Genomic DNA, 8,167 nt, shown 5'->3' on the forward strand with positions numbered 1-8,167 from the left:
TGTACTTCTAAATATATTTTTAGAAAGATTGTTTCTGTAGAATATTTAGTCCTCTGATTTATTCCCTGACATTTGAAGTGCAAGATCACAATTTATCGTTCATTGCCAAAATTATTAGATAAGTCATTATTTCACAGTATCATAGACCAGTGCTTCTAAACCAGGGTGTCAGGGAACCCTGATGTGCCACGACCCTCTGACACGGCTGCTAAGCGGGTGCAACCTCCGCTGCCTGGAGACGTAGAAGCTGCAATCAGCCTCTCCTCTTTCAGGCAGGCACAGAGGAAAGAGAGAAGAGTCTTCATCTCCAGACAGTGCAAGACACCCCCGCTGAGCAGCTGATGTGTTTGAGGAGTGTGGGAAGGTGGGAGGAAAGATGAAAGGAGGGGAAGGGAGGGGGAGGTGATGGCGTTGTGTGTGAGGGGTGTGTAATGGATTTTATTGTGTGGCGGGTGAGGAATGTTACTACTTCTTGAGGGGGGGGTGGGGGAAGGTATGTGGTGGAAGTAAAAAAAGGGGGGGTGAAAGTGGTGTTTATGATTAGGAAAGAGGGTGAGTGAGCTGTGTGAGGAGGGGCGATACATGTGGAGTGTATCTTGAGTAAAAGGGTGAATGTGTAGTGTGCAAGAATGGGGTGTGTGAGTATGTTGGGTGTATGCTTGTGAAAAGGAGAGCGAGTCTGTTTGTGTGTAAGCAAGGAGATGAGTGAGGTCTGAAGAGCAGTGGTTCCCCCAAGATTTTGATAAACCATAAGGGGTTCCCCTGCTAAAAAAAAGGTTGAAAGCCACTGCCAAAGGCACTAAAATAAATATTATTTACACTGCACATACAATCAGTGACTCGGGAGACCAGGTTTATTAACACCTTTTTATACCGGGATCATTGATTGAGCAAAGCAAGGTGGTAAAATAAATTGTAATTTATTTCAAGCAAAGACATACACACAATGTAACACAATGTACAGGGTTAACACACTTACTGGGAATGGGGCTAACAAATTAATCTATCCTCTAAACGAAATAAAAAAAAAATGACCTCTATAGGAGCCCTTTTCCTTGACCGGTAGTCCTGGAACTGATTTCGGCATGTAATCCCAGCCGTGACCGCTACGTTCTCAAAAGCAGGACTTAGAAACTTTTCTGAGTTGAAAATCCTTGAATCCGGCTCGCGTCTATTCAGTACAGGGCATCTTTGAATTTCCCGCTGATGGTTTGGTGCTTGGAATCTGCCTCCTGGTTGGCTGCAAGCCCTCTTAAGGCTTTCAGGCTCTCATTCACCAACTTCTACAGCCTATCAGAGTATGGGAATTTCCCTGCCAGCCAATCACTTATTTGATGGGTTTGTAAAGCCGGATGGGCACATTTTCTCAGTCTGTAAAGGGGCATGTGCCAACATGGCACCTCTGCCTCTTTGCATAATGAGCCCACCTGCTGTCCAGGCTCCACAGAGTCTGGGTTCTGGCAAATGGTGGCCGGATAGCCCTGTGTAAGCCCAGGATGTGGGTACTCAAGCAGAACTGCAGTACCCCTGCAGTTCATACACCTTGGCATCCCTGAGGCTTTCAAGTCCTGACTTCTCACAGACCCATAGGCACCAAGCTTGGTAGCCACCTGGTCTGCTTGAAATTCATGACTTGGAAATCCCACAGTTCATTTACAGGTTACCAATACAGTACATATACCTATTAAATATAATCCTTTAATAAAATATACTGTGTCCTGTCTTATGTGTGGTAAAATATGTAAGTCCCTGTTCTGGTGTCAGGGATGGACTGAGTGTACATATTCCTACATTCACTAGCCTCATACTTGGCACACTTTAGAAAAATGACTTTTAAAACTTTTACACACACGCACCACTCTCAGCTTTATTACTTAGCTGGAGTGCCTAAGAAAAAAGAGAAGAAAAGAAAGCGCACACCTCCTTGTGCAATAAAGTTTTTTACTCAAATAATAGTATTGAAAAGGGAGATAAAGAACCCGAAATAGCACTCTGGAGGATAGTGATTGAGTTAAAACATTATCTTTATTAATATCAATATATAAAATAGGGATGATAGAGCAACGTACTGGAGGTAGGTTGATCCTAATGGTTAATAGCCGTGTTGGCTCCGGATCAGACTTAGTATATATATACCAGACAGTTTTAATAAAGCGCTGGTATCAGAACAACACAGAAATCCTGGTGTGGATCTGTGTAATGAGTGAGTACTCTGGGTATGCCCTGGTAGGTAGCGGAGCTACAGGTAACAGGAGTAATTGCTGACTAGACCTTGGTGAGACTTAGTCAAAGTGACCAGAGATAACTGATAACATATACAGCAATACTAGTATGTATATCAGTGATGCAAACAGCTGGCCTCTGCAGACAGAATCATATGTCCATAACAGTGTCAGAGTGACCTCAAGTAACCCTCTGGGTGCCAATCTGCAGGAGTGTGTAAACTTGCAGTGACCCTTGTGGCTGTGTCAGAGGTAGGTGCCTTATGGTCGTGGGGCAGGCCTAAGTAATAACTGTATACGAGACACTGATGTGGAAGACATAATGTGGCATATAGCAGGAGGCCAGGCTGTTGCGCTGTCAGGGAGGTGGAGTCTCACTGCTGCTGTGAAGGGATCCGAACACAGCAGCGCAGCTAGTGTTGCTGCAGGCACAATAATCAGTACTGTATTAGCTCTATCATCCCTATTTTATATATTGATATTAATAAAGATTATGTTTTAACTCAATCACTATCCTCCAGAGTGTGAACTTGAGTGCTATTTCGGGTTCTTTCTCTCCCTTTTCAATACTGTGTTCAAAACCCTAGCACAGTTCACAATTATCTACACTTGTGGCTGACGCAGGGGCTCCCCTAACACACTTTACTCAAATAATAGACAAACAGTAGAAATTCACTCACAAATATCCAGTTAAAATGGGCAGTGATTGAGAGGGTTTTGTTGGTTGTGTTGGTAGTATGTAGAGTCCTTGCTCCGCGGGTGTACTTCGCCTGTTGATGCAGCGCGTCCGCTGTTCCCAGCTGGCTGCACAGTTGCCAGTACTTCCTTCCGCACCATGTGACTCCTCACTGGTGCGTCATCACGTGACTCCTACTCCGTACCAGCAGCACCAAAGGGAGGTTACAGATATTTAAAATTACGACCGCGAGAAACCTTTTGGATTCATGAGTTAGGCACATTATCACCAAGCGTTTAAATGAGGAAATAGAATCATTTTCATGTTGATTCTAATATTTCGTTTGGTTATTATTATTTCTAATTTTAACCTTTAGTTTTTAAAATAGGTAGTTCGGAATTAGAGTTTTTTTTGTGACACGAGTTGATATAGTCTAATTTTTTTTTATTGATATTAATAACGTTTATTAGTAATATTTTTTATAGTTACCTATTGGAGTGCTGGTTTGGCATCCTGAACTAAGACAGCAGCACCCGCTGGAAATATTGGACTGAACTTTTGTCTGCTTCACTGTAATGTTTTTCTTTAATAAATGACCAAGTGGTCATACAGTGGTTCTAATTATCCATTATATGGTTCTGTCTGAACGCCTGTAGCTGAGACTCTTTTGTATGTGTTGTCTCTTATACATTTATATCAGGATTATACAGCTGAGGCTCTTTTGTATGTACAGTAGAGGCAACGTTTATTCTAACATTTGCCGTAAACTAGCCGGGTTACATTCTGGGTGTGTGCTGGGTGTGTGCTGGGTGTGTGCTGGGTGTGTGCTGGGTATGTGCTGGGTATATGCTGGGTGTGTGCTGGGTATGTGCTGGGTATGTGCTGGGTATGTGCTGGGTGTGTGCTGGGTGTGTGCTGGGTATGTGCTGGGTGTGTGCTGGGTGTGTGCTGGGTGTGTGCTGGGTGTGTGCTGGGTATGTGCCGGGTGTGTGCTGGGTGTGTGCTGGGTATGTGCTGGGTGTGTGCTGGGTGTGTGCTGGGTATGTGCTGGGTATGTTCTGGGCTAGTTTGAGGCACGTTTAAGGCATTTTTGCATTGACTAACGACCCATAGGATTAACACAGCAGGGATCCCTGGCAATTCAGTTTGAATGGGACTGCCAGGGACCCCCGCTGTTAATCTGATAGGCCATTAATCAATTCAGAAATGCTGGGGCTAGTTTAAGGAAAGTTTAAGGCTTGTATTCAGAATGTACCTGGGTGTACCTGGGTCTTTTGGGGAATTGCCACTGGTTTTTGTTAGAATAAGAGTTGCCTCTACTGTATTGTCTCTTATACATTTATATCAGGATTATAGTGAGGGAGATATTCACGGCAAGGGTTTTATTTGCTGTGGATGTGTTCCACAGCCCTGTCGTGTGTGTTTTCCTCCATTTGAGCCTTGGCTGTTTGTCTCACCTATTTGCATTAATATATTAATTGTTTTACTGGAGTGGAATCAGCTTGTACATTTTTAGTTAGCTGGAGTGCCCCCTGAACCCCTTTACTAGTTGCAAGGTATCTGGGCATGTAGCTGGGTACCACTCTTTATACTAGGGACTACTCTGTCTACTAGGGACCCCGTGGGTGATCGCAGGTATACATTAACCCCTTCATGCCCATTTACCTTGTCTGGAAGATGCTGCAGCAGGAATCCTGGCGGTGAGTCGTAATAGCGCTTTCAGAGTCAGAGTTTGCATGGAGCTATGTGCTGTGTTGCATCCGAGAATCTCACTTGATTCCCAGATCCAATTCCTGGGGTATCCCATAACTCTGAAACCCCGATACATAGACACGTTCTGTAAAGTCTTTCTCCAACAAACCCACTCTGAAACTTACAGCCTAGAAATCTCCCGATCCCAGCAAGGAAAAGAAAAAAACACACAGAAATCTTTAATGTCACATAATTTGCACACAGTCACAGTAATGCATTTAGGACACCTGGGTCCAAGAGCTGAGACTCTAGGACCTCAACACATGGATTAGGGTTAACCAAGTGGGCTGAACCTTTATTAGTGAGCCTTGTTAACCCCTACACCGTTACAATCAGTGCTAAAGAAGAATAAGTACTGATAGCTTTAAAATTACCAGCCTACAATATGAATTTAATGAGCTCACTGTACTGTATGTCTAACACTCATTTAATTAGGAGACATCCCTAGGTACAGTACCACTTCATATCAAGAGAAATTAGAGGCATATCAAAGCCCTTGGGAGAACTCAGTCACAAGATATAAATATGAAATTCGGGCTGCGCTGTCTGAGAATCGTCCCGAAAACGAGACGAAAAAGGTAATAGCATTTCTAATTCTCCGTAAATGGTAAGAGAATCCTAATTATCTTTGCTGTGTGTTTGATTTGTGTAACATAAGGCTGGTGTGTGTGTGTGTGTATTTCTTGAAAAATAAGTGAGAGAACTCTGACGTGAGAATGGGACCTACCTATTTCAGGGACACAAAATAAACTGTACTTTTTCTTTGCCCATTTAATTGGACCAAAGTGAATTAATTCCAGTTGACCCATTTAAGGTGTGCCATCTGGATGAATGATACCTTTTTTTTTTTTTATAACTTGAATTTTATTGATGAGTACATGCTTGTTATACATATATATATATAAAAAAAAAACATTTAAACAAATATTGTTCAAAATAGCATATAGTGAACAATAATTAACACATAACTGACCCACATGGTTTTTCGAGCCCTATTTAACCATGTGGTAAAGGATAGTCATTCCTATTGTGAGGAGTAGGGGGATAATAATAACAGAAATAAATTATAATAAAAAAAAAAAAAAAAAATTAAGAGGGGGAGGGAGGAGGGAAGAGGGAAGGGGTGTAGGAGGGGAATGGGAGAACGGAGGAAATGGATGGAATATTCTCTGAAGGCTGTTGAGAGGTCTTTGATGCTGTCGATTAGCCGCAGTAGCTAAGGAAAGGTATATATGAGCGAACTCATATTGTGTGAGGTATTTGTTGTGGATATGGGCTTCACCTATCTGTAGGAGAACGCATCTATTGCTATCATAGCCAAATTGTGTCACGCTCTACCCCGGGGATGTCTGTCTGTGCTAGCCAAGGGGTCCAGACTTTTAGGAAATTGTCGCCAGTGTCATTAACTAAGCTAGTTAATTTTTCCATCTGGCAAATAAACCAAATACGATTCCGAATCTTTGGGATAATTGGAATTTCGGGGCGTTTCCATAGTGCTGCGATCTCACACCGCGTTGCTATTGCGAAATGTGCAATGAGTTTATTATACGATTTTGCCAGGCCTTTTACTGGTCTGTTTAAGAGAAACAGCCATGGGTCTGGGGGAATAGAGAGGTCAAAAATCCTCTGGATCCAATTCCTAATCTGTTCCCAAACTAGGGAGATCCGAGGGCAAGACCACAGCATATGTAACAGGTCAGCTGTTCCTCCACATTGTTTGGGACACAGTGGGGAGGACCCTGGAGCGAACTTAGATAATTTGAGTGGGGTGAGGTACCTTTTTAACCAAATCTAACACCTATAAATATTTGTTATTTCTTTTTTATGTTAGACTTGGGAGAGGTCTGATTTCCTGTGGCTTCTACCTTTTGTGCGATTTCACTGTGTGTTCAGCAAGTGCTTGTATAGCCCACCTCACACCCCCTTTCGGGTGTGCAAAATATATTTAAAGGACTCCTATTAGCATATATCCCAGGTATCTCAGGTGTGCTCTTTTTTGTGCACAGGTGTCTCTCCGTGTGTTGTTTGAGGGGATATATATAGCACTTGAGACTAGTAAAAGAGGCCTCTCAAGATATTTCAGGTTTGGAGGGCGCCATAACCACTTTTAGGCATGAACTAAATAATACATCATTAAATCCCTGTGTTAACTACAGTTAACAGAGTTCTCTGAATATGTGTTGTTAGAAGGAACATCTCTAGCAATATAATTAGTACTAATTTCCATAGTTAATGCAAGGGACTGTTACAGCTGAAAAGAGCCCTTAACACTGTGTTAGTGAGCTTTGAAGATATCCGTTAACTTAACATCTTGTTAAGTCAATAATAAAACGTTGAGGATCTCTTGTGGGTAGGGGGAGGGTTTAACTCTTCATTACCTTAGCGGTAGTAACCGCTGTGACTGGAGGGGGTAACCAGGCTATACAATAAAGGTTTTAGCCCATCTGGTTACCCCTGAAACCGTGGGATCCCTGGTAGCTATATAAAACCATATGCCAGGGACCAGGGATTATACATGTAAAAAATAAAGGGACCCCTGCTTTTCCTGTTTACATGTTAACTATGCCCTAGAACTGTGACATTTCATATGTGCAAGTTTTAGGTTTAATATTTTGGTAGAAATGCAAGTATTTTGTTTGCAGGAAGTCGGGGGCTGAAGTTACCCTTAGTACTTTAATTCTCCCCGGCGAGCAGGCATGATTTGCCGGTAAGCAGGGTGAATTACTGTACACCGGGAACTCAGTGTCTGCCAGATAGTGGCTATCCGCTATGGTAATTAAGCTGCATTAATGTAATTTTTATTAATAGTGTGCGTGAGCAGGTGGTCTCCTGAGATTAACCGCATTGATTACAGCCTTGGGGACCCTCTGCTTCCCGAGTTACTTGCCCAGATATGGGGTGCCGGTATCTCCTCCATTATTTAAGTGTCCCGCATCATGTTCACGGACACTTAAAAAATGGCGGTGACACTGGCATCCGTTGCCCTATAATGTACCGGGGACTGTAACTCGGGAAACAGGGGGTCCTTGAGGCAGAAATCAAAGCGGTTCAGCTCAGGAGACCCCATGCTCCAACACACTATTAAAAAAATACATTAAAGCAGCTTCATTACCTTAGCGGCTAGCCACTAAGGCAATGAAGGGTTAAGGCCCAATAGCAGCTTTATTGGTGGCAATTCCCCCCAATAAACCTTGCAGTATTTGCTACCCACCCCCTGTGCCCCAAACAACCCCTATACCCCCTAACATACGTTACATTTGTTTGTTTTATAAAGCATATAAATGTTTCTATAGGCCGGCGGGGGGCCCTCGGGTTTTCCCCGTGAGTGTCCGTGTGCCCTCGGGTGGTCTCCACAGGTGACTGGGGTCCATGCTAGCTTGCAGTACCAATCCTGTGCATTAAAAAATATATATAGTTGCCTGGGGAGAGTGTTTAGGCCTCCTGGGTGGGTAGTGGGAGAGGGTCGGTTAACCCCTTAATCGCTGTAGCGTTACTAACCGCTAAGGTGATTAAAGGG

The sequence above is a fragment of the Ascaphus truei genome, chromosome 9 (assembly GCF_040206685.1).
Source record: "Ascaphus truei isolate aAscTru1 chromosome 9, aAscTru1.hap1, whole genome shotgun sequence".
In the NCBI taxonomy this organism is placed as follows: domain Eukaryota; kingdom Metazoa; phylum Chordata; class Amphibia; order Anura; family Ascaphidae; genus Ascaphus; species Ascaphus truei.